The sequence below is a fragment of the Giraffa tippelskirchi genome, chromosome 11, assembly GCF_054371585.1.
Source record: "Giraffa tippelskirchi isolate mGirTip1 chromosome 11, T2T-mGirTip1v1.2.pri, whole genome shotgun sequence".
Lineage (NCBI taxonomy): Eukaryota > Metazoa > Chordata > Mammalia > Artiodactyla > Giraffidae > Giraffa > Giraffa tippelskirchi.
Genome location: NC_137285.1, coordinates 112479219 through 112505091, shown reverse-complemented (window position 1 = coordinate 112505091; position 25873 = coordinate 112479219). Strand labels below are relative to the sequence as shown.

Genomic DNA, 25873 nt, shown 5'->3' with positions numbered 1-25873 from the left:
CCAGTCTGTTGTTCCATGTCCAGTTCTAACTGTTGCTTCCTGACCTGCGTACAGGTTTCTCAAGAGACAGGTCAGATGGTCTGGTATTCTCATCTCTTTCAGAATTTTCCACAGTTGATTGTGATGCACACAGTCAAAGACTTTGGCATAGTCAATAAAGCAGAAATAGGTGTTTTTCTGGAACTCTCTTGCTTTTTCGATGATCCAGCGGATGTTGGCAATTTGATCTCTGGTTCCTCTGCCTTTTCTAAATCCAGCTTGAACATCTGGAAGTTCACGGTTCACATATTGCTGAAGCCTGGCTTGGAGAATTTTGAGCATTACTTTACTAGCGTGTGAGATGAGTGCAATTGTGCAGTAGTTTGAGCATTCTTTGGCATTACCTTTCTTTGGGATTGGAATGAAAACTGACCTTTTCCAGTCCTGTAGCCACTGCTGAGTTTTCCAGATTTGCTGACATATTGAGTACAACACTTTCACAGCATCATCTTCGAGGATTTGAAATAGCTCAACTGGAATTCCATCACCTCCACTAGCTTTGTTCATAGTGATGCTTTCTAAGGCCCACTTGACTTCACATTCCAGGATGTCTGGCTCTAGGTGAGTGATCACACCATTGTGATTATCTGGGTCATGAAGATCTTTTTTGTACAGTTCTTCTGTGTATTCTTGCCACCTCTTCTTAATATCTTCTGCTTCTGTTAGGTCCATACCATTTCTGTCCTTTATCGAGCCCATCTTTGCATGAAATGTCCCCTAGATATCTCTAATTTTCTTGAAGAGATCTCTAGTCTTTCCCATTCTGTTGTTTTCCTCTATTTCTTTGCACTGATCGCTGAGGAAGGCTTTCTTATCTCTCCTTGCTATTCTTTGGAACTCTGCATTCAGATGGGAATATCTTTCCTTTTCTCCTTTGCTTTTCGCTTCTCTTCTTTTCCCAGCTATTTGTAAGGCCTCCTGAGACTGCCATTTTCCTTTTTTGCATTTCTTTTCCATGGGGATGGTCTTGATCCCTGTCTCCTGTACAATGTCACGAACCTCTGTCCATAGTTCATCAGGCACTCTGTCTATCAGGTCTAGTCCCTTAAATCTATTTGTCACTTCCACTGTATAATCATAAGGGATTTGATTTAGGTCATACCTGAATGGTCTAGTGGTTTTCCCTACTTTCTTCAATTTAAGTCTGAATTTGGCAATAAGCAGTTCATGATCTGAGCCACAGTCTGCTCCTGGTCTTGTTTTTGCTGACTGTATAGAGCTTCCCCATCATTGGCTGCAAAGAATATAATCAGTCTGATTTCGGTGTTGACTTTCTGGTTATGTCCATGTGTAGAGTCTTCTCTTGTGTTGTTGGAAGAAGGTGTTTGCTATGACCAGTGCGTTCTCTGGGCAAAACTCTATTAGCCTTTGCCCTGCTTCATTCTGTACTCCAAGGCCAAATTTGCCAGTTACACCAGGTGTTTCCTGACTTCCTTCTTTTGCATTCCAGTCCCCTATAATGAAAAGGACATCTTTTTTGGATGTTAGTTCTAGAAGGTCTTGTAGGTCTTCATAGAACTGTTGAAGTTCAGCTTTTCAGCGTTACTGGTCGGGGCATAGACTTGGATTACCGTGATATTCAATGGTTTGCCTTGGAAACGAACAGAGATCATTCTGTCGTTTTTGAGATTGCATCCAAGTACTGCATTTCAGACTCATTTGTTGACCGTGATGGCTACTCCATTTCTTCTAAGGTATTCCTGCCCGCAGTAGTAGATATAATGTCATCTGAGTTAAATTCACCCATTCCAGGCCATCTTAGTTCGCTGCTTCATTTACTCCTTCACAATAATGCTTGGAGGTAACTGCCCTGTGAGATGTTTTTATTTTCAAGGTACAGTACACCAAAGAAGTGTGCTAGATCTTTTTGATAGAAAGTATAAACTATTATCTCTCCTCTAGATTAATAAGGAGAAAGAATATTTTAAATAACTTGCCTGTAATCATGTATTTAGTAAGTGGCAGATCTAGAATTTGAACTCAGACCTGACTCTAAAGTCCATGTTCTTGATTCATTGTCACTGATGCAGTTTTTATTTAGCAAAACTTACGGAATTCCTGTGCTGTTCTTGACATACTACTAAACCTGAAAAGTCAGAAGTGATTGGATACTTTGCTCTTGAGATTAGTATAGATGGTAATCCAGAAGACAGTAAGAGTTGTTGAAATTTCAACTTCATTCATGATGTATGGAACTCTGTTGGACTATTGTACCAATTTCCAGAGATGTCACATTTTTCTTTTTTGTCAAACAAAGGAAAACATTCAGATGAATGTATGATAAATGTGAACTGACTGCAGTACTTAAAAAGAAGGTGATGGCATTGAGACTAATACCTCAGTACTCCCATTTGAAGGAAGGTGAATATTCCTAGATAGAACAAATGAAGTAATGTACAGAGAAGTCCAGCGGGTACAGAGCCAATGTTAGGGAAATAGGGAGTAGAAGAGTGTGATGCAAAGGAGGAAGGAAAAAAACTAGGAACTTTGGAGCTATATGATAAATGTTAACATTCCCTGGTTTGAGGTTATGAAGCAGAACTAGGAAGAAAGAAGGAGGATAGATGAAAAAGTTGCATTATGATGCTTTTAAAAATATTACTAGGTTTATCCTAAATAGAGAGAATGCTAGATCTTCTGGTGAATAGTGTGGAAAAATAAGGGGATATTGTCTAGAACTACAAGGTAAAAGAAAGCACTTTACTTGCACCATTTAGAAGAGATGGCCACACAGTAGTTGTCAGGCTAGCCAGAAAGAGCTGTTGAAACTTCGATTAAAAACTAATTTTAAAATCCAATCCCTCAGTCACACTAGTCACATTTCAAGTGCACAGTAGTCATACATGGCTGACAGCAATCAAATTAGATAAAACGTTTCCATGATGAAGAAAAAAACCTTTTATTGGACAGCACGGCATTAGGCTCACCATATGCTGACTTTTAGGGTATATATTCAGGATTTGGCAGAGAGCCTTTTAAAATTTATCAAAGACAGTGGTATGCTGAAGAAAGATAGTAGAAAACAGATAATCTAGTTTTGATGGGCTTCCCTGGTGGCTCAGGCGGTAAAGAGTCTGCCTTCAATGTGGGATACTTGGGTTCTATCTCTGGGTTGGGAAGATCCCCTGGAGAAGGAAAATGGCACCACTCCAGTATTCTTGCCTGGGAAATCCCATGGATGGAGGACCTGGCAGACTATAGTCCACTTGGTCGCAAAGAGTTGGACGTGACTGAGCGACTTCACTTTAGGCTTTAATCTAGTTTTGTCTGTGTTCTTGTCCCTTCCAAATGAGGGCCAAGCCTTTAATCTAGGCTTGATGCCCTGAGACTGGGTGTTGGTAGGGTGTGCCCATGACTGTGGAGTACAAGAGCTCAGGGTGAGGATAGCCTTGGAAACAAGGCACAGAACACAGTCTGACTAAATGAGCAAAAGATGCTCAGTGAAGAGCACATAACAGGATAGCCTCAAGTATAGAAGGATGCAAGCGCTCCAAGGGGTGGTAAACGCTTGCTGAAGTACAGTCGTCTTTGGGAGTGTCTGTGTGAAGCAAGACTTTTAAAGAGGATACAGGTTTGCTGTTTGGGGCAGATTTTGTAAGGCTTTCGTATCATAAAGAAAATGAGCTCTCTTTCATACACATTTTATTTCAGTCTTTTTTGGCAAGGAGAGTGATCTACTTTCTAACTGAAAAGGGTGGAAGTAGAGTTGCCCTAAGGGAACTGAAGTCTCAGATCAGTGAAGATTATAGGAGAGTATGTGGTTCTTCACAGACATAGTCGAACATCCTAATACAGATGGATTTTGTCCCAGGGTATGGAGAGAATTTACAAAAGAGATTAGCAAACAAAAGCCTTTATTTTTCTTGGAGGCACTCTAGAGAATGAGGAAAGTTCTCAAATGCTGGAGACCGGTACACAGTACTCTGATTTTCAGAGGGAGGAAAAGTGGGTACCACAAACAATAAATATATTTGGCATTAGGCTCAGAAAAGATGAAAAGAATGGATTTTGAGTACCGGAGAGAGGAGGTCGTGGCATCAGTATGGGCTCACGTGCATCGTTGCGACAGATTGGCTCCTTCGATCTGTGTACTAGCTGTTGCATCTTCCACTTTCTCAGAAAAGCTTGAGAATTGATGTTAAATTTTTAAGTCAGGTAAAATTCATCACTGAAGCCATCTTGTCCTAAGCTTTACTTTTGTTCCGAGGTTTTTGATTCCTGATTCAATCTCTTGTAGATTTGTTCAGATTTTCTGAAGAATTTCTTCTAGAGTCAGTTTTGATCGGTTTTTTTTTTTAGGAATTTGGCCATATGTCACCTATATTATTTAATTTATGGGTTGCACAAAAGAGTCGGACATGATTTAGAGACTAAAAGATACCAACATACAGTTCATAGCATTTTCTTATGATTCTTTTTACAATGGTCCCACTCTCTTTTCAGGCTTTAGCAGTTCAAATTTCCTCCTGATTTTTCTTGGTCAGTCTAACTAAAAAATGTATCAAATTTATTTTGATAAAAAAAGAAACCAGCTTTTGGTTTTGTTGATTCATTGTATTGCTTTTCTCTTCTCTGCTTTAGCTCCGGTTTAATCTTTGTTATTACTTTATTTATGCTACTTTTGAGTTGAAATTACTCTGTTAGGTTTTTGATGTGTGATCTTTCTCTTTTTTTTAAATGTAAGCATTTACTGCTATAAATTTCTCTCTGAACACTGTTTTAGGTTTTAGAATGTTGTTTTCATTTTTATTTGCCTCAAAATATTTTCTAACTTTACTTGTAATTTCTTCTTTGGCCCATTTAAGAATATGTTGTTTAATTTTCAAATATTTGTGAATTTTCCAGTTGTCCTTGTTATTGATTTCTAGTTGCATTCCATTGTTTAGAGAACATACTTTGTATAATTTCAGTTGTTTTAAATTTACTGAGACTTGTTTTGTGTCCTAACATATTTGACCCATCTTAGGATATGTTGTGTGCAGTTTTGTGTGTGTTGTACTGTATATACCTGTTAAGTCTAGTTGATTTACAATGTTCAAATCCTCTATTTCCTTATACCTTTTCCCTGCTAAATTTCTCCACTGTTGCCTTCTTTTGCTTTTAATTGATATTTTCTAGTGTACTGGTTTTGATGCCTTTTCTGTCTTTTTCTGGATTTTTTGGTATTGTTTTTTCCTTAGTTGTTACCCATCTCATAACAATCAAGTTTGAATTGATTCCAACATAGTTTCAATAGTATTTGAAAACTCTGCTCCTTTATAGCTCTGTTCTTGATATTTTCTGTCAATTATTTTGTTTCTACGAAGGGGCCATACTTTATTTACGATGTGTAACATAACAGTTGGTTTAACCGTGTCATATTATAAATTATATTATCAGTTTACATAGACCTGAAATATTAATAAGATTAAATCACATAGTTTAAAATTAAGTTTTAAAATGCTAAGAATTACTTCAGACAATATTATTTTAGAGCCATATTATTCATGCTGGATCTCAAACTTCAGAATTGGTTTTATAATGGGTAGCTGTTCTGCAACTTATTAATTGTTCTCTTGGTTATGTAGCTGTTATGGTTCATATTGATCATAGATTGGTCACAATCTCAGTTTACCATTGGCAGCTGTTTTGATTTGAAGCAGGTGGCCTGAAGAAGTGGTATCCATGAATTAAAACACTAACACTTTTTCTGTGTATTTTAAAAATCTTTCTCAGAAATCGAAAGGCTTTTCAGTACAGAGGTGATTTCAGAACTCAAATATTCTTTGAAGTTTCACATAGTTAATTTATATTAACTTGATTTTTATGTAACAATATTCACTTATGTAAAATAACTGCTTATTTTAACATAAAAATGAGCTAAGAATTCTAATTATATTTTTACATAGAACTTTTTACAAGTAATTTTTTAAATTCTGACCCAAATAGATGGCTTTAACATTTATTCTTTAATCATTTTAAAATGGGAAAAATTATTAAGAATGAAATTCTCACCCTCTGATTTTTTTCACTTCTCTTTCTCTCTCTCTTTTTTAATATCATTCATTATGGCTTTGGACAGTCTCCAGGCACCTGCCTTTATTAACTACAGTATAGTTAAGGTGAAATGAAAGTGGTCTTTTTCTTCCTTATTTGAAATATCTATACTACACTGATAGTACTCAAAGAAAAGCTAGCTTTATAAATGCTTAAAGACTTACCTATGATATAAGGAGCTTTTTATATGACTTGTTTTCCATCTGGGTTAGTATATACATAAATGAAAAGTAATAGAATATTCAAGTTAGGAAGGAATTAAAAGATCATCTAGTCTTACTTTTCTTGAACACATACCTAAATAATATGCTAGCTTCTGCAAGGACGGATCCAATGATGAATAACTCAGTCCTTCTGAAGACGATCCATCTCATTTTTGAATATCATTAACTAATTAAAAGGAAATGCTTATAGTGAAGCAAAGTCTGTCTCCCTGTGTTTCTTTCTTTTTAAGTCATTGGCCCTAGATTTCTTAGAGGCTATAGAGAATAACCTAAACTGCCTTCCTCATAGCAGTTGTGAAATATTTGAAGACAGCTTTTGTGGCCCCTCTGTTTTGCTCTTCTTTCCTGAAATTTCTCTGCTAGGTTTAAATTTCTAATTCCATCATTCCTCATGTGTCACGTCCTTCTCTATCATTGAGAATGTCTTTCAGATGGCTTCTACCAGGAGCACAGACCACGAATAGAATTCAGGGAATCCATGGATTTGGATATTTTATTAGTCAGGTTTCTCCAGAGTCTATCTTTTGAGTCAGCCTGTCCTGGTCTTTATAATTTCTGAATTACTGTTATTGTATTCTCTGCTCTTTGTTTTTGTCATCCACAAATATGACAAGCAAACCTTTTGTATCACAGATTGCCACACCTGGTGCCCATCAGAATCAACTGAGGAACTGTAAAAACAGACTCTGCAGTCCTACCTCACACTTAGAAATACTGACTGTGCACCTAGTGATTTTATAGCACTCCTGGCACTTGTCTATGGGTTCATATTTGGAACCCATTATTTTATACCGTACATGCTATTAGAATATTATAGGCATTGTAGTAGCTGTGTCTCTCCAAGTTGACCTGCAGTACTGTTAGGTTCGAACAATTATTAATTTATATTATAGGGCTATACAATTCATACTTCCCATTTTGATCAGATTTGAGAAATGAACAGTTTACCTTCCTCACTTCTTTGATCTGCCATCTAACAGTAAATCTTTTCAAAAAAGAGACTGTCATCCATTTTTCTAGTGACTTGATATAAACTTCTGATCCCTGCTTCTTCACCTAATTTCTTGCAATTCATTCGTTAAATCTTGTTTTTGATCCCTTAATATCAGCTTCATTATTTGGATTGGGTTCCTTTAGAAATCAAGACTAAGACAAGGATGTGGAGTGGTCAGTTTAATTTGAGAGTGGGAGTGGAATTGGAAGGAAGTAGGGGAGAGTGAAACAAGGAAGGAGGAAAAGCCCATATACGAATGTATTATCAGGGCTAGACTATGCTGGGATTTCCTGAAAAGTGTCCAGAATGCCAATCAGGTTTTTTTGGCTGTACCACTTGGTTTGTAGGATCCTAGTTGCCTGACCAGGGATCAAATCCAGGCCCCCCTGAAGTGGATGCGTGGAGTCCTAACCACTGGATGGTCAGGAAATTCCCAGTGTTGCCTTTTGTTAGTTGAGGGTTGTTCTCCTTCCTCAACCTGGGGAGTTGACCTGCTCGCTCACAGGCTGAGGGGCCCACTGTAGTGCCATGGAAAGCCCTGAGATGGGAAAATGGGAAGATGAGCTAATGAATGTTTAAAGTGATATTCTGGGGACTTCCCTGGCAGTTGGTCCAGTGGTTAAGACTCCAGGCTTCCACTGCAGGGTCACAGACGGGTTCAATCCCTGATCAGGGAACTAAGATCTCACATGCCATGTGGTACAGCCAAAATAATAAAAATCAATAAATCAGTAAATAAAGCAGCATTCTGTTAATATGAGGAGTTTTCCCAGGACACCACAGCTATGACCCAAAGTGGGCTGAGGAGCTGTGATATGGGCTACCAGTGGTACCAGCTACAATTATCTTTTACATTTTATGGAATCCGTTTTTTTTTTTTTCTTTTCTTTTTCCTTTCAGAAGAAAATTACATTTGTTTGTTTCTAGAATCCTTCAGTTAGAAATGACCTCATGTGTTAGTTCTCTCCATATCCTTCGACTATTATTCATCTTTACAGGGAAATTGAACTTACCTGTACTGGGCTTTAGTTCCAGCATTACAATGTTTGTTCACGTCTTTTCCATCCCTGATACAGAAAAATGGGACAATCTAGGAGTTAGAGTTTCGCTTTCTCTGTTAGGATTAAAATACTTTCTGAGATAAGTTCTAACAGCAGAAAAGTCCCTGTTGTTGTCTCGTTTATTTTGCAAGTCATAGATAATTTTGAGGTTTGGCCTTTTTGAATGTACTTGGTCAATTTAAATTTCTTTTCCTAGCTCTGTTAAAGTTCATCCCTTCCTTGAATTCTCTGCTGTGGAATCATGGCTCTGTTTTCTGTGAAAACTTTGAAATGTTTTCTTAAATTTAAGGAGTCACACATGACTCTGTCTAAACTTTCTCTCTACGGCCATCGCACTGTTTACATTTGCCCCTTGTTCAGGTTAGCGCTGGACCCTTATTGTCTGTCTTTTGCAATGCAAAGCCTTCTGTCTCCCCCCCCCCAATTCTTTCTTGTTTTCTTTCTGTTTTGTTTCTTCTTCCTCTGAAAGCTATCTAGTGTTGTAATATGGTCTATTGAACTTTCACATTCTGAACTGTCCTTTCTGCTCTCATTTATCCCATTGCCTTGGGGCTCTGATTCAATGATTACAGCTTATCTGATAAACTGTTTGGAGCCCAGATATTAGGAATAGTAATGTTTGGGAGACAAACACAATTGTCTTTTGTAAGGAACCTAAATCCCTGTCTCCCCATCCCCACCTTTTTTTCCCTTATCTTTGAGACATGGGGTCACAGGAAAGATCAACCGACTATTAACACAATGGAAAAGGAATTTAGTTCTTTGGAGAGAGAAATATAAAAGTTTCAGCTCAGGTGGTTTTAACCTGAAGCCAATGTCCATGGAGTTTTCTTCAGTACATATTTTTAAATCATTTTATTTTATGGCTAGTTAAAGAAAGTTAAGAGGAAAGAGGGAGCACAGATCACAGATCTGAGAGTGGCACAGATGAGAATATTTAAGGAAAAGGGAAGACTAGGGAAAGTCAGAGTGGCATTGTGGGATTATATTAAGTATGATAAAGTGAGTTCTGCATTTGTTAAGCCACTGTGTGTATATATGTGTGTTTCCTGGTATGTGAGATCTCACATAGTAGTTTTCAATAAATGGTTGTTAATTATGGTAAGGTGGTATTGATGTAATGTTGTGTAGGTATAATGATTATGGTGTATATCCCAAATATGAATGGTTCCTAACCAGCACCAGTGAAACTTGCATTCTTAGAAAAGCTATCACACTAACTTACTTATTCGCTTGCCTTTCACTCAAACATATGAAGTAAAATTCGTGCTGGATGACCTTCTGAGTATTGTAACAGGTTTATTTTAAAAATCAAGTAGTGAAAAGTGAAGTGAAGTCTCTCAGTCGTGTCCGACTCTTTGAGACCCCACACAGCCTGTAGCCTACCAGGCTCCTCCGTCCATGGGATTTTCTAGGCAAGACTTCTGGAGTGGGTTGCCATTTCCTTCTCCAGGGTATCTTCCCAACCCAGGGATCGAACCCGGGTGTACCCTCATTGCAGGCAGACACTTTACCGTCTGAGCCACAATGTCAAACCAGCACTTTCTCTGAATGTTTAGTAATTTGTGTGAGGATATTTGAAGGAGGCTTTTCCAAAGTCTGCAAAAATTTCATGTCAAGAAGATGGTGTTTTTGTAAACGTTTCAGCAGGCCACAGATTTCTTAGGCTCACCTTGATAGCTGGCTTTTATTTACTCACTTATCCATTCTGTATTTCTTTCGAGTGCCTTCCGTGAACCATGTACTTTGTTAGTGACTGAGGATAAGTAAGGGAGGAATCCTGCCATCAAAAAGTCTAGAAGAGATGGAGATGTAAACAAATACCTGAATTTTAAAGTCAAAATAAAATTGGATGCTCTCAATGGTGGATATTTTTTAAATGAAATCTCTTCAGGAATAATAACATTTGACATTATTGAATTCTTGGTTCATAAATTGAGTTATTGGGTGTTTAAAGTTGACATATTCTCAGATGCCAATTCTGATTTCTTTAGTAAAGTTGACAATTGTTTAAGAATCCAATAGCTTTGGTTTCCTTAGGTAAATGTTAAGCTAACCATTCATCCCCTATCTTCAGCATTTTCTGCCAGAGAATTATTGTTATTTTTATGCCTCTTTGTTTAAGTGATAGAGGTAACTTAATTGAAAGTAGAATGATGTCTGAGTTTTAAGTGTCCCTTTTAGGGGGTCAGAGGGGAGCAGGGGCCACCATCTGGCCCCATATTGTTTTTAAACATTTTTAGCATAATAAAAGAAGCTGTTTATAAATATGTCACTGGATGATAAAATTGACTTAAAATTTTCCTCATATTCATTACTGTTTTCCATAGAAAGATAATAACATTTTCTACAATGTCCAGTCAGTTCAGGTCAGTTCAGTCGCTCAGTCGTGTCTGACTCTGTGACCCCATGGACTGCAGCACGCCAGGCCTTCCTGTCCATCACCAACTCCTGGAGTTTACTCACACTCATGTCCATTGAGTCAGTGATGCCATCCAACCATCTCATCCTCTGTCGTCCCCTTCTCCTCCTGCCTTCAGTCTTTCCTAGCATCAGGGTCTTGTCCAGAGAGTCAGTTCTTCTCATCAGGTGGCCAAAGTATTGGAGTTTCAGCTTCAGCATCAGTCCTTCCAATGAATATTCAGGACTGGTTTCCTTTAGGACAGACTGGTTGGATCTCCTTGCAGTCCAAGGCACTCTCAAGAGTCTTCTCCAACACCACAGTTCAAAAGCATCAATTCTTCGGCACTCAGCTTCCTTTATGGTCCAACTCTCACATCCATACATGACTACTGGAAAAACCATAGCTTTGACTAGACAGACCTTTGTAGGCAAAGTAATGTCTCTGCTTTTAAATATGCTGTCTAGGTTGGTCATAATTTTCCTTCCAAGGAGTAAGCGTGTTTTAATTTCATGGCTGCAGTCACCATCTGCAGTGATTTTGGAGCCCAAAAAAATAAAGTCAGCCACTATTTCCACTGTTCCCCATCTATTTGCCATGAAGTGATGGGACTGGATGCCATGATCTTAGTTTTCTGAATGTTGAGCTTTAAGCCAACTTTTTCACTCTCTTCTTTCACTTTCATCAAGAGGCTCATTAGTTCTTCTTTGCTTTCTGCCGTAAGGGTGATGTCATCTGCTTATCTGAGGTTATTGATATTTCTCCTGGCAATCTTGATTCCAGCTTGTGCTTCATCCAACCCAGTGTTTCTAATGATGTACTCTGCATATAAGTTAAATAAGCAGGGTGACAATATACAGCCTTGATGTACTCCTTTTCCTATTTGGAACCAGCCTGTTGTTCCATGTCCAGTTCTAACTGTTGCTTCCTGACCTGCATACAGGTTTCTCAAGAGTCAGGTCAGGTGGTCTGGTAGTCCCATATCTTTCAGAATTTTCCACGGTTCATTGTGATCCATATAGTCAATAAAGCAGAAATAGATGTTTTCCTGGAACTCTCTTGCTCTTTTGATGATCCAGCAGATGTTGACAATTTGATCTCTGGTTCCTCTGCCTTTTCTCAAACCGGCTTGAACATCTGGAAGTTCACAGTTCACGTATTGCTGAAGCCTGGCTTAGAGAATTTTAAGCATTACTTTACTAGTGTGTGAGTTGACTGCAATTGTGCAGTAGTTTGAGCATTCTTTGGCATTGCCTTTCTTTGTGATTGGAATGAAAACTGACCTTTTCCAGTCCTGTGGCCACTGCTGCATTTTCCAAATTTGCTGACATACTGAGTGCCGCACTTTGACAACATCATCTTTTAGGATTTGAAATAGCTCAACTGGAATTCCATCACCTCCACTAGCTTTGTTTGTAGTGATGCTTTCTAAGGCCCACTTGACTTCACATTCCAGGATGTCTGGCTCTAGGTGAGTGATCACACCATCGTGATTAACTGGGTCGTGAAGATCTTTTTTGTACAGTCACTCTAATATAATTCTATAAATACCTTTAAAGTAATGATTATATTCAATTAAAAATCACCTGTTTGTGGGCTGGTACCAATATTTGCCAGTCCCTGTCTGTATGAAAAGACATTTTCAAAGGTGACGTATATAAGATCTCATTACAGATGAACATTAACAGGTGACACTAATGTTGAGGTTAGGGAATACCAACTATATAAAGGAGTCCCAATTAAACGAAATGCTCCTTCCAAATTCATTTCATTCTTCCCTTGGGCAGAACTTCATTACAAAAACTTAAACTGTAGCAATATGTTTGTAGTTAATAGAAGTACCTACATAGTAGCCTTTGATTTTGCTTTTTGGCTTACAAAGTCTAACATATTTACTGTCTGGCCCTTTAAATAAAAAGTGCTAAACAACCACTCATTCGTTTTTAAGTATTCCCATGATTATCTAAACACAAATAAAACTCTATTGGTGAGGTTTCAACTGTCAGTAGAGGGGAAAAAAGTACATCATATCTGGAACAGACTTTACCATTTAATCCAACTTCTTTGATTTAGTGAACGCTAGTCATTGGTAGAAGTGAAAATAGAACTAAGATATTCTTATTTTCTGTCTAGTATCCTTTCTGCTGCTGCTGCTGCTAAGTCGCTTCAGTCGTGCCCGGCTCTGTGCGACCCCATAGACAGCAGCCCACCAGGCTCCACCGTCTCTGGGATTCTCAAGGCAAGAACACTGGAGTGGGTTGCCATTTCCTTCTCCAATGCACGAAAATGAAAAGTGAAAGTGAAGTCGCTCAGTCGTGTCTGACTCTTAGCGACCCCATAGACTGCAGCCTACCAGGCTCCTCCGTCCATGGGATTCTCCAGGCAAGAGTACTGGAGTGGGGTGCCATTCTAGTATACTTTATTTATATACAGGTGTTCATGCTGGGTGCTAAGGATGTTAAAGGAGAATTATGAAAAACAGTGCCTAAATCAAGTGATGTAGTATAATATATCAGCCATCGTCTTAGGGAGAAACAAATGGCACACTAAAATGGAGTAACTGAGGATCAGTATAGGCTTTCCGTCATAGCTCAGTTGGTAAAGAATCTACCTGCAATGCAGCAGACCCAGGTTCGATTCCTGGATCGGGAAGATCCCCTAGAGAAGGAAATGGCAACCCACTCCAGTATTCTTGCCTGGAGAATCCCATGGACAGAGGAGCCTGGCAGGCTACAGTCCATGGGGTCGCAAGAGTCGGCCATGACTTAGCAACTAAACTACCACCACAGGATCATTTAGTAAAGAACTATTTATAAAAGTGAGCACCAGGTGCCAGGCCTGTCTGGCACGGGGTGTGGGTGACTGGCAGCGGCGGTGTTGGCAACCCACCAAGCGAGGAAGGGGGTTTCCCTGGTGGGTCAGATGGTAAAGAATCTGCCTACAGCGCAGGAGGCCCAGGTTCAATCGCTGGGTTGGGAAGATACCCTGGAGAAGGGAATGGCTACCCACTGCAGTGTTCTTGCCTGGAGAATTCCATGGACAGAGGAACCTGGCAGGCTGCATACAGTCCATGGGGTTGCAAAGAGATGGACACGACTGAGTGACTAACACTTTCACTTTAATTTGTAAAAGTGTCAAGAGAAGTAATGGAAATAACCCTTACTACCACCTGAAGAGATAAGGGATAAAACTCTGGGAGGTACAGAAGAAGGTCCCTCACAGGAGCTGCAACCTCAGAGGAGGAATTGAGCCACTCTGACCCTGTGCTGTCTCGGAGGGAGCTGATGGTATCCTCACCTATAAATACCTCGGCCTCACTCTCCTCCTGCCCTCTCCTCTCCTCTCCTGCTGGTGCCGCCTGTAGTCCCCCGTGAAAAGCCAGATGACAACCTTTTGATGCAGTCCAAAATGCCCAGCCTCCTAAGAGAAAACTGCCATTTAGAGAGTGGATCTGAAGGGACAAATAAAGAATATTCAGCATAGGAAGCAAAATTGTTTATACAGCAATGCACGCTAACATAGTCTTAAGTGTGAGCAATATAGGCAACATGTATTTTGGACAATAGCATATAAACAGATGAAATACCATGTTCTGAGCATTTCTGTAGTGCTTTATGTTTTATAAAGTACATTCTCAATTTTATATTCACAACAGGTTTACGATAGTGCATTCTTTTATATGCTGGCATCTGGAACAAAAGTAGCTCAGCCCTTGGTTTTCTAAGTGGGTATGCCCCTTCTTCCATTGCCTAAACTTGTTCTGTTCTCTAATAGAAGCAAATGTTGTTTTTAGTGATTAAGAACTCAGCTTCAGCAGTAGACCAAGTACTATAAGCCAGGAAGGCAAATAGTGTATTACAATTATTTATCATTTGAAAATTCTTTACTTTCACATTCTAAAAATTTAATTACTTATTTCTTTGGCTGCGTTGGGTCTTAGTTTGGCACTTGGGATCTTTGGTCTTTGTTGCAGCAGGCAGGATCTTAGTTACAGCAGGAGACTCACTTAGTTGCAGCTGTGGGAGCCTGGAGTCTTAGCCACTGGACCACCAGGGAAGTCCCGTTTACTTTCACATTTTTGTAAACTGATCTTTGCTGTGGGATAAAAGGGACTTATGTAGTAGAGATTCTTAGTATGATAATGAATTGCCAATATTCCAGTGAAATATAGAAAGACCAGTTTGAGTTCTTGCTCTGCCACTCACCTGCCATGTAAACTTGGTCAGTTTGGTCTCGCAGCCATGATTAATTGTGAAATGAGGACAGCAGGTCATACGGTAAGCAAGCTCTTGCTAAATATTTAGCTACTATTAGTAGTATTAACAGGCTACATAATCAAAATTTCAAACTTATAAAATGGGACAAGTGGGACTTCCATAATGGTCCAGTGGATAAGAATCCATCTGCCAGTTCAGGGGAGATAGGTTTGATCCCTGGTCAGAGAAGATTTCACGTGCCGCGGAGCAACTAAGCCCAATACCACAGCTAGAGATCCTGTGCTCTAGAGCCCATGTGCTGCAACGACTGAAGCCCACACGCCCTGGAACCCATGCTCAGCAACAGGAGAAGCCACCACCACGAGAAGCCCACACACTGCAATGAAGAGTAGCCCCTGCTCACCACAACTAGAGAAAGCATGCAGGCGCAGCAACGAAGACCCAATGCAACCAAAAATAAATAATAAGTAAATAATGTGACAAGTCCAGGTTAATTCTTTCCACAGCTATTTATTAAGCAGCTCTTATGTGCTAGGTGCTCACTTTGCTAGATGGTGGGATAAACTTGTCCTCCTAGAGGCTGAAGGTACATAATTTGCATCTAATTTATTTAATAGTTGGTGAATCAGTAAATAATGCCTGTCCTGACTACATATTGCCAGACTGATAGTTTATTGAACTGAGTTCATTAACCATCAGCTACAAAAAAGAGTAGGTTAATTTATTTTGTAATAGTTTCATGGTCAAAAATTAGCACAATTTCCCATTGTGCTGGGCTCACTAATCCCAGCAAAATACTAGGTTTGTGTGCGTTTGTCCCCTAATGAGTAAGTAACCATTAATTGGGGGGGTGGGTGAGGGGGAGATAATTGAGTTAAGTATTTTTAAAATTTTACTAATATATATTGATCATTGACAGACCTTAATATAACAATCGGATTCCTTTTCTTTGCCAGTTGGAGTAACTAATGGTGAGCGTTATTTGTGTAGCACTGTCCGAAGGCTTCATGTTTGAAAATAAATTGATAGCAAACGAAAGAGTCAGTAGTTGCTCTGTTTTTAAATAGGGTCTCTAGAGTTATTTGAAGCTTGCTTTTGATCTGTCGGTATCTTTAGCTGATCCATGTTACATTGTAGTATTAGTTAATTTAAATAAAATAGTTCCCAGATTTTCATGATTTTATACATGGAAAATTAGTGTTTAGTGGTCTCTTACATGGTAAAATTTTTATTAAAATGTGTTAAATTTATCTCTGTATTTAAAAGTTATTAAAGTCATTTTGCCTATACAAAGCATAAAACTTTTAGTACATTTTGTTTCATATGTTTGAGATACTGTGGGATACTTGGATGATCCCTGGGGAAATCTGATTTTTTTTTTTAATTGACTTGAGGTTCCATTTTCATTTTCAGATTAAGTCACTATGGGGCTAGTATCTTTGCTTAATTTTTATCTGTTAGTATGACAAAACTTGTTTACTCAAATAACAAATACTGCTGCCAACTTGAATAATTTCTACCTGATTAATAAAAATGCCAAATGAAAAGTGATAAAATTTAATATTAAGTGGAAAAGTAGTTTTGTTAGTATACATTGATTTTTAAGTTTCTTGGTTAATTAAAATCTACTTTGGTGCTTTTTATGATAATTTCTTTAATACCCCTACCTCCTAAATTTAATAATCAGTTCTTTTAAAAAAAAAAAAAAGGCAGGAAAGGGCATAGTAAATGTATCTCTGTTACTTAAAATTTTACCCACGAGAAGTTATATGAACAAGTGGTGAAAGAAAAAGTGAAAATGTTAGTTTCTCAATCGTTTCTGACTCTTTGTGACCCCATGGACTGTAACCCACCAGGCTCCTTTGTCCATGGAATTCTCCAGGCAAATAATGGAGTGAGCAGCCATTCCCTCCTCCAGGGTATCTTCCCAACCCAGGAATCCAACCCAGATCTTCTGCATTGCAGGCAGACTCTTTTACCATCTGAGCCACCAGGGAAGCCCCAGTTCCAAAAAGAAAAAATAAAAAGCAGAAAAAGGCCTAGTAAATGTATCTCTGTTACTTAAAATTTTACCCATGACAAGTTATATAAACAAGTGGTAAGAAAACACTTTAAAAAAATAGGTTCATTTATTTTTATTTTTTTGGCTGTGGTGGGTCTTGGTTGCAGTGTGTGTGGGCTTCTCATTGCAGAGGCTTCTCTTGTTGCAGAGCACAGGCTCTAGGCATGCTGGCTTCAGTAGTTGCAGTGCTGGCTCAGTAGTTGTGGCGCACGGACTGTTGCTCTGCAGCATGTGGGATCTTCACAGACCAGGGATCAAACCTGTGTCCTTTGCATCCTTCACATTGCAAAGCAAATTCTTAACCACTGGACCAGCAGGGAAGCCCAGAAAATATCCTTACATATACCTGTCTACTTTCCTATATAGTCCTTTTTGTATAAAATGTTCTTTATGTTTTGGAGATGTAGCCATTTGATAGAATAAGAGTTCTTTGTGGTCCTGAATCTTTATTATATTGGCAATGTGGTAGTTCATATTGAATAATCTAAGTCATGATTGTTGCTTTCTAAAGGAACTTCCAGTTGCTACTTTCAAAAAACTTTATGAAAGAATTCCTCCATTGTAGCCTTTAAGTATTTCTTTTTAAGTGGTCAGCTACATTAACTGAGATTAAGAAATAGGAAGTAGAGAATAGGAACCAAGGAAAATGAGAAGGTTTAACTCAGATGTAGAAAGTGGTAAGCAGATTTTTGTTGTTAGATTTTCCCCCATGGGTTTCGGGAGATAATAATATGTGAATTTGGTTGGAAAGAAGAGTTGGTAGAATTATAAAAGGAGAAGGGGTGGCAGAGAATGAGATAGAATCACTAACTCAATGTACATGAATTTGAGCAAACTCCAGGAGGTAGTGGAGGTTGATTTTACTGTATAAAGTAGATAAAATTGATTGGAAGCTGTTGAAAGTGATCAAGGCCTGATATGATAAAAATGTGAAAATACAGTTATGGCAAAAAATCAGAAACATCTAGATCGAATTGAATTGTTATGGGGAAGAGGAAAGAGGAACTAAAAAATGAGTCATTTATTCACTCAACAAGTTACTTTAATTATTTATAAAAAGTGATCTCATACCTGTATATATAAAGCTCCCAACAGAGTACCTAATGTAGTAAACACAAGGTTTTCAGAGCCTCTTTTGTTGCCTATGGTTTGCCAGACTTGAGGTTGCCTCCCCGCTTCAGCTAGGTTTTACTTTTAGTTGCAATGAGACAGGAATTTGAGGACACTAAAAGACTTGAGACTGATTAAAAGTCACCATTTGTTCTCTTTCAAATGCATTGCTGCTGCTGCTAAGTCGCTTCAGTCGTGTCCGACTCTGTGCGACCCCACAGACGGCAGCCCACCAGGTTCCTCCGTCCCTGGGATTCTCGAGGCAAGAATACTGGAGTGGGTTGCCATTTCCTTCTCCAATGCATGAAAGTGAAAAGTGAAAGTGAAGTCACTCAGTCGTGTCCGACTCTTAGCAACCCCATGGACTGCAGCCTACCAGGCTCCTCTGTCCATGGGATTTTCCAGGCAAGAGTACTGGAGTGGGGTGCCATTGCCTTCTCCGTCAAATGCATCACCCAAACAATATTTAGCTATTACCTACAGTGATTTCCACCCTCTCTCCAAATGGGCTGGACACGTTTGAAGATGGGAAATTTCCGTAATATGAATGGTTTCTGGGCCCATAGTTCTGGGCACTGATAGTTCTAATGATCAAAGACAGGGTGGAGTGGGCAGATTGCAAGAGGGTATCAAAGCCTGGAGCCAAGCCCTTAGAGGGACTTTCTAGATTTTTTCCTACCGCAGTATTCTAACCCTCTTCAAGTACTCCTCTTGGGGCAGAGATTACACATTATTGGCAAAATATACTCTCTGCTCATGGTGAAATACCATTGGGATTCTCCATTGTGTTGTTTGGGAATACAAAGCTCATGTGTCTGCGTAAACATATTAGAGAGTCCTAAATATCAGGAGAGCCAAGGAGAATTCCTAAACACAGGGACTTCCAGCAGAGAATTTGCATGTTATTTTATTTTCCCTCCATATATATATATTTTATATATGATTATTTTACCAGTAAGACTGGTGTCTGGTTGGTTCATCATTCTTAAGTTTAAACTATATCTGTTCTCAGATAAATTATAGTGGGCAATCAGAGAAAAAAAAACTGTTATATATGCTTTGTTAGGCAAGGGGTATGCCTGCCTAGGACTAGCTAGTTCCTTTGTTTTACTTGAATGTCTGTGCAGTTTGTGGATCTTTCAGCTGTGTGAGCAGTATAGAGTTGATGTGGGGGCAGGGAGGAGGGGAGCAATACAGCCTGCTTAGTAGCTGAGAAGCAATACAGTTAAGTGCTTGAGAGCCTGGGCTCTGGCATCAATCTACCTGAGTTACTGTATGTACAAATGAACATGTCTTTAGATTTTAGGTTGATCTCAGATCCACCTCAAATCCCCAGATGGCCATTGTGATTTCCTGATTTTCTTTCCAAATCAGAGTCAAGTTTGTAGCATATTCCTATTGATTGAGGTGTGGAACGTTTATTTCTCTTTTGCTCTTGTTCATAAAAATATTTATTAAGACATTCCTCATGTGATCCTGATGGAGAAGGAAATGGCACCCCACTCCAGTATTCTTGCCTGGAGAAACCCATGGACAGAGGAGCCTGGCGGGCTACAGTCCACAGGATTGCATGCGTCTGACGTGACTTAGCGACTAAACCACCACCACCATGTGATCCTGAATTGTTCACATGTTTTAGTGAGGTCTTTTAAATATTAGCTATTATTAATTTAATCTTTCGCTCAAACTATACTGAGAAATTATTTTTGTTGTTGTTCAGCAACTAAGTTGTATCTGACTCTTTGTGACCGCATGGACTGTAGCCCACCAGGCTCTTCTGTTTATGGGATTTCCCAGGCACGAATACTGGAATGGGTTGCCACTTTCTTCTCCAGGGGATCTTCCTAGACCATGGATTGAACCCACGTCTCCTGCATTGGCAAGTGGAATTTTTACCACTGAGCCACCTGGGAAGCCCCACTGAAAATTATACAGTAACTTGAAAACACTGCTCACATTAGGAGGAAAACTGAAGCTATAGGTTTGTAATTCCTTTTTTTCCCCCCAGTTATTTCTGGTACATTCTCCTCAGAATATGTATCTCTTGGTAGGAATGTAGAGACCATGTCTGAGATGGAGATAAAATTCTGCATAATGATAGGGTAGAAAAACCAGTTGAGGTATGTACCAAGTTATATATGTAGAAGGACACGGGTCTAGAAGAGAAGCAGGTAGGTAAAAACTTGAAAACATCTGGAGTGGATAAGAGATTAAGAATACTGATAAGATAGACCCTATTTCATATATTTAGAAAATGACTCTCTGTGCTTGAATTCCCTTAGCACAACTAATGAGACCATGGTGTGTTAAACTGTTCTAAAATGATTCTGAAAGGTTAAAAATAAAGTAGGTGTTTTAATTTCAATTTAAGAACATCAAATGATAAAAACAAAAGTCTCATAAGATAAATAGGCTATAAATGTTTTAGTTGGTACTTTTAAAGATTAAAGCTCTTTTTCAAACATTCTGTGACTCTAGTACTTCATATTTTTCCCACTCAACCTATATTTCTACCCTCCCTTTAAGTATTGTTGTTTTTAGTTTGGAACTCTTGAGAAAAAAGCCCAAACTTATATGTACGTTTTAAGTGCTATCTTATACATTCTGAATTATCAGTACAGCTTTAGAAAAAAAATCTTTGTTGGAGTTGCCTGGCATGTTCAAGGACCACCTAGTATAGCTAAGAGAGAATTATAGGAGAATAATTGGAAACAAAAAGTAAACATTACCCTTGAGGAACTCTGCTATAAATGGGAGCAAAGAAACGGGATAGAGGCTGAGTATAAGATCATGAGAAAGTTTGTGTGTGAGAGAGGTGAGGAATTGCGGCATGTTTACAGTCTAATGGGAATAATGGAAATGACTTAGTAGAGAGAAAAAAATGATGATGGAAGCGCGAGGGAGAGAGCTGCTTGTGAAGCATTCTCAGGTGGACACCTGGATTGGATCTTGGGATCAAACCCATGGAGGAGGGCATGACAGCCCACTCCAGTATTCTTGCCTGAAGAATCCCATGGAGGGAGGAGCCTGGTGGGCTACAGTCCACGGGGTCGCAAAGAGTCGGACACTTCTGAAGCGAGATGCAGGCACCAGCAGATTGGATCTAGACCACTTATGGAAAAGTGAATCATTGACTAGAGCTCAGCAAGTTCAACTGTAGTAACAGAATGAAATGCAGGAAATACGGGATCAGGTATTGGAGGGTAATTTGATGATTTGATGATTTTTATTTATTATTTTTGGAAAGAAATCTCATTAAAAGCTTAAATAATTATCCTTTCAGCATAGTAGTAGAAAGAGAATAAAATTTGAAGGGCGATAAATATGAATTCAGATTCTAGCTCTGTGATTTGCTAGCTGACACCTGATAGAACTTGGTTCACAATGTCCCTGTATTTAGGGTTGCAAGAAATATTAATGAAATTCACTCCAAGGTGGTTCAAATAAACCTTAAGAGAAAGAACAAGCGTTAAGAGTATGATTAAGGGATGGTTAAGCAACTAGAGACCTAGTAACTATAGAAAGCTGTTACCTCACCCGAGGCTGATAGAACAAGAATGGAAGTAGTGTTTTCAGAGTCACAGCTGAAGTTGTGAAGGGAAGACCGACTGATTAAGAGCGGTAATCATGGAGGCAGCAGAGAAGAAACAACCATCTCTCTTCTCCCAAACTCCAGTTTCCTGCTTTCATCTCCCAACCTAAGTGGTAGTCAGCTGCATGGGAGCTTGGGAGATGCAGAGTGTAGGGGTCAGCCTCTCCATCATGGAGAGGACAAAGAAGGGACCTGAGAGGCAAATAGAGAATAATTAGTATAATCACTGAGCCTTAACTTCTGCCTATATAAGTGGGGTTACTGGCAAAATTGTTGCGATTCTCCATGGCTGTCAAGTACCTGCATGTTGCTAGCACATAGTATTGCTGATAAGGTAAGATGGTGTAGCACAATACATGTGTATGTATGGCTGACTTCCTTCGTTGTTCACCTGAGATGATCACAATATTGTTAATCAGCTATACCCCGATACAAAGTGAAAAAAAAATAAGATGGTTTAGCCGAATGTTTAAGAACCCTTAAAAAGCTTTGGAATGAGACAAATCTGAATTTAATTTCTATCTCAGCCACTTACTAGTCATGTGACTCTGGGCAGGTTACTTCACCTTTTTCGTCTCTGTTGTGTCATTTGTAAAATGGGGAACTAGGCTTACCACAAAGAATTCTGGTAAAGATTAAAGAAGCCTTTGTGTATTAGGCATCTAACGGTGCTGGTGCATAGCTTGCAGTCTAAATCACCACAGCTGTAATCATATGTTTTGATTGATTGGTAAGAATGGTAAATGAGACTAGTTTCCAAGTAATACTAGTCTCCACCCCCCCCATACACACACAGACACACACACACACCCCTTTTTTTGGGCCCTTATTCTCAGGTTTCCACCCCACCACACACAGAGACACACACACACAGAGAAACGCACACCCTTTTCTTTTTTGCCCTTATTCTCAGGTTTTCTGACTGGGGCTTTGATTTGTCATGCAGGGGTCAAGGTTACTGTCTTTGCACTTTAGACTATTAGAAAGTACAGTTTTAGTTTAGCTTTTTAGGGTATCCATTTATTTTATGATTTTGGTTTATGTTCATTAAACATAGTTAAATGGGCCTAAAGTTGAAAGGCACAGAAAAAGTTGAAAGTACTGAAATTTGATAAATTAACCCAGATTTATACAGGAAGCTCAAGTAAAAAATGCTGAAAATAAAGTATGTTTTAACAGTTAATTCACAGCTGTCACATAATAGCTAATCTTTCAAATTTCACAGAAATATCACAGTTCTGTAAGCTTAACTTGAGGACACATATATGTTTTTCTTCTTGGCTACATTAGGGAACAATGAAATAAAACCTCATTGACGTAATTGAACCTGATAACATCTCCTGGTTGCGCTGCTGATGTTTCACTGTGGTGTTGGTGGTTTCATAGAGCTCTGTAACTCATGTTGGACTTACAAACATATTCAAACAGAAACTTTTATCAGGATTCAACTTTTTAACCACAAAGAAAAGCTGAATTTATAAAAGCACAGTTTTGGGTTTACTTTATCAAATCAACTAAAAGAATTTTTTTAATAATAGGCACCTCATATGTTACTTAAATTATGAGAAAAGGCTGTTTTTAAAATTATATTTGGACAGATGTCTACAGTGTGTGAAAATATGTACTAATTTCTGATACTGTGTAATATTTGAATTTAGATGGAAAGAGACAAATGGAGTACTGGAAGCTCCTAAAAACAGCAACTAAAATTCATCCTTTCATGAAACGACGTCTTATCGTATAACAGAACCATGTTTTGAGAACATACCATAGTCACTAAAACTCTTTTTTTACTTGATTCAAAGTTTAGTAATATTTTAATTATTTATCCTTATATTATAGGATTTCCTTTGGTATTGAGAGTGAAGTTTAGGTTTTGCTGACTTCGGAACAGTTTATATAGAGCATATACTGGCTACTTGGAAGTAAAATTTTAAAAGAACTATGTGTTATTTTGGAGGAATAAATGCTTCTACCAATGTTTCTTAAACTTTTAATATCTATGTATGCACCATCCACTGTGTATTCAATATGTGTGGCAGTTACCTACCAGGATTAAATAAATGTATTAAAATGACTCAGTTTTTAAAAACAAAGTTAGTAAACATTGTTTGCAATATAAAGATATTTGTTTTAGCTCACTGATGAGTAAATAGGTTGTGTGTTGTAGATTCACAGCCTATATAACACAATCTGTATATCCAATCATATTCTTTTCTCTACTCTCTTAAACTGAAAAAAATTCAAGCAAAATTGTAATTTACAGTGGAATGCAGCAAGTAGTTTTTTTGACTGTTGATTCTGAATACTGAAATTCAACATGGACCCTGTAATCGTAAAGAGATTTCTCACTAGAGATTACGTTTGAGCTGTCTCGTTGCTAAGTTAATGGGCATTGTCATACTTAAAAACTTGAGAAATAGAAGCTCTTTGCATTTTATTGGAAAAAATACTTTATCTGCTATTTATAGTTTTTATTTGCACTCCATTTTCCCACGGCACACCGAAAAGAAAGATGTACTTTCTGTGGCCAAACATTGAATGCATTTACTCTTACACTATTTCTTTACCACTGAATCATGCCCAGCGTGTGTGTTTTAACCACCAGCCGTTTTCTGTGAATAAAGCAGTGATAGACTGCAGTTAAGAGATATTCTCATTGTTTAGCTAGGCTCTTCCTTGCTGTGCAATAACTGATTCAGAACTAATTCCAGCACATTTTCAAGTCTCTATCATAGTTCACAAAATAATGATTAAATAGGAAAAAAATCCTATTTTGTAGTGTGGGTTTTTCAGTGATAAGCATAAAAAAGTTGACCCCCATCTTCTGTTGTGTGTATTGCACATAAACCAAGAACTGGTCTAGATTCATCCCGTGTGTGCATTTACTCTTTGCAACCCCGTGGACTGTAGCCCACCAGGCTCCTCTGTCCATGGGATTCTCCAGGCAAGAATACCGGAATGGATTGTCATTCCCTTCTCCAAGGATCTTCCTGACCCAGAGATTGAACCCAGGTCTCCTGTACCATAGGCAGACTCTGTTACCATCTGAGCCACCAGGAGAGCCCCTAAAGTATCTCCTATGTACAAATATGACAGTAATTACTCTTTTACCTTACATGCCTTTTCAGTTCTGTGATGTCCCAAGGTGTTGCATAGTAAATACGTTTTGGAGATTGTTTGGTCTGTTCTCTCCTCCGGCATAAAGTTTATCATCTGTGTGGCTAATTTTACACATCTCTTGGCAATAGTTTATCTTTATATGCTGTTCCTTTGGGGAGCACAGAATCTGAATGGTGCCTCTAGTTTATGTCACTTCTATTTTAGAAACAGAAATCTTCAATTTCATATAAGAAAGCTTTATGTGATTGTTCTGGAAAAGTTCTACTGGTTTACCAAAAAGGGTTCACATTTTGCATGACTGTCATAAAAGTTTCAAAGTAGATAACATGCAGTCTAAAGAAAAAAATCCAGTTCTTAGATGGTGACTGTTGTATGATTTAGTAATATTTTTGCTTTTATGGTTTTATGTGGTATTATCACACCCACAGATTTGTAGTGAGTTTGCATTAGAGTATTGTTCTTGATTTAGGCTTAGCATTTATTCGGAGTTATTTATGTTACTGTTTTTGTTAGTACCTTGAGCTTTAGGAAACCAATTTTGAGCCATTTATTTTTTTGATTGGTGACATAAGGTGTAACACAATGCCAAGAATGCAAATTCAACAGATAAAAGCAATAATATTCAAATGACATGAAATATCAAATTTTATATCAAATTGGTATAAACATCTCTAAACATTTATTCTTCATTTCTGTACTTTCTTATTGTGGACCACACATTGAGTAACTGCTCTAAGATGTGTCTCGCTGCAGCTGTAGGATTCCTGGATCATATATCTTCTACTACTTACACAGAAATTTTGTTTTCTCAAAATCACTAATATTCTACTTGTCCAATTTACACAGAAGTCAGTCTACCAGCAATTTGTGGCTTTCACTGTATCTATTTCAGTTCCTAATATGCAGGGGATTTCAGACTAAGACCTGCTGCTTTTTGGCAAATGTATTTTTCACCACAGAGAAATTGACTGCAAATAAGACTGAGCTACTGCTCAAAAGTATATTCAAAGCCAG

General features: G+C 38.4%; 1 protein-coding gene and 1 long non-coding RNA gene across 4 annotated transcripts in view; both read left to right on the top strand.

Annotated features, from left to right (window-relative positions):
- Positions 1-25873, top strand: part of PDE3B (phosphodiesterase 3B) — a 164430-nt gene that overhangs the window by 73157 nt on the left and 65400 nt on the right. The gene's annotated exons all lie outside the window — the stretch shown is intronic.
- On the top strand, positions 16752-22187 carry LOC145527324 (uncharacterized). Its single transcript, XR_014069665.1, has 2 exons — positions 16752-18380; positions 19916-22187. It is a non-coding gene; the product is annotated as an uncharacterized LOC145527324 (long non-coding RNA).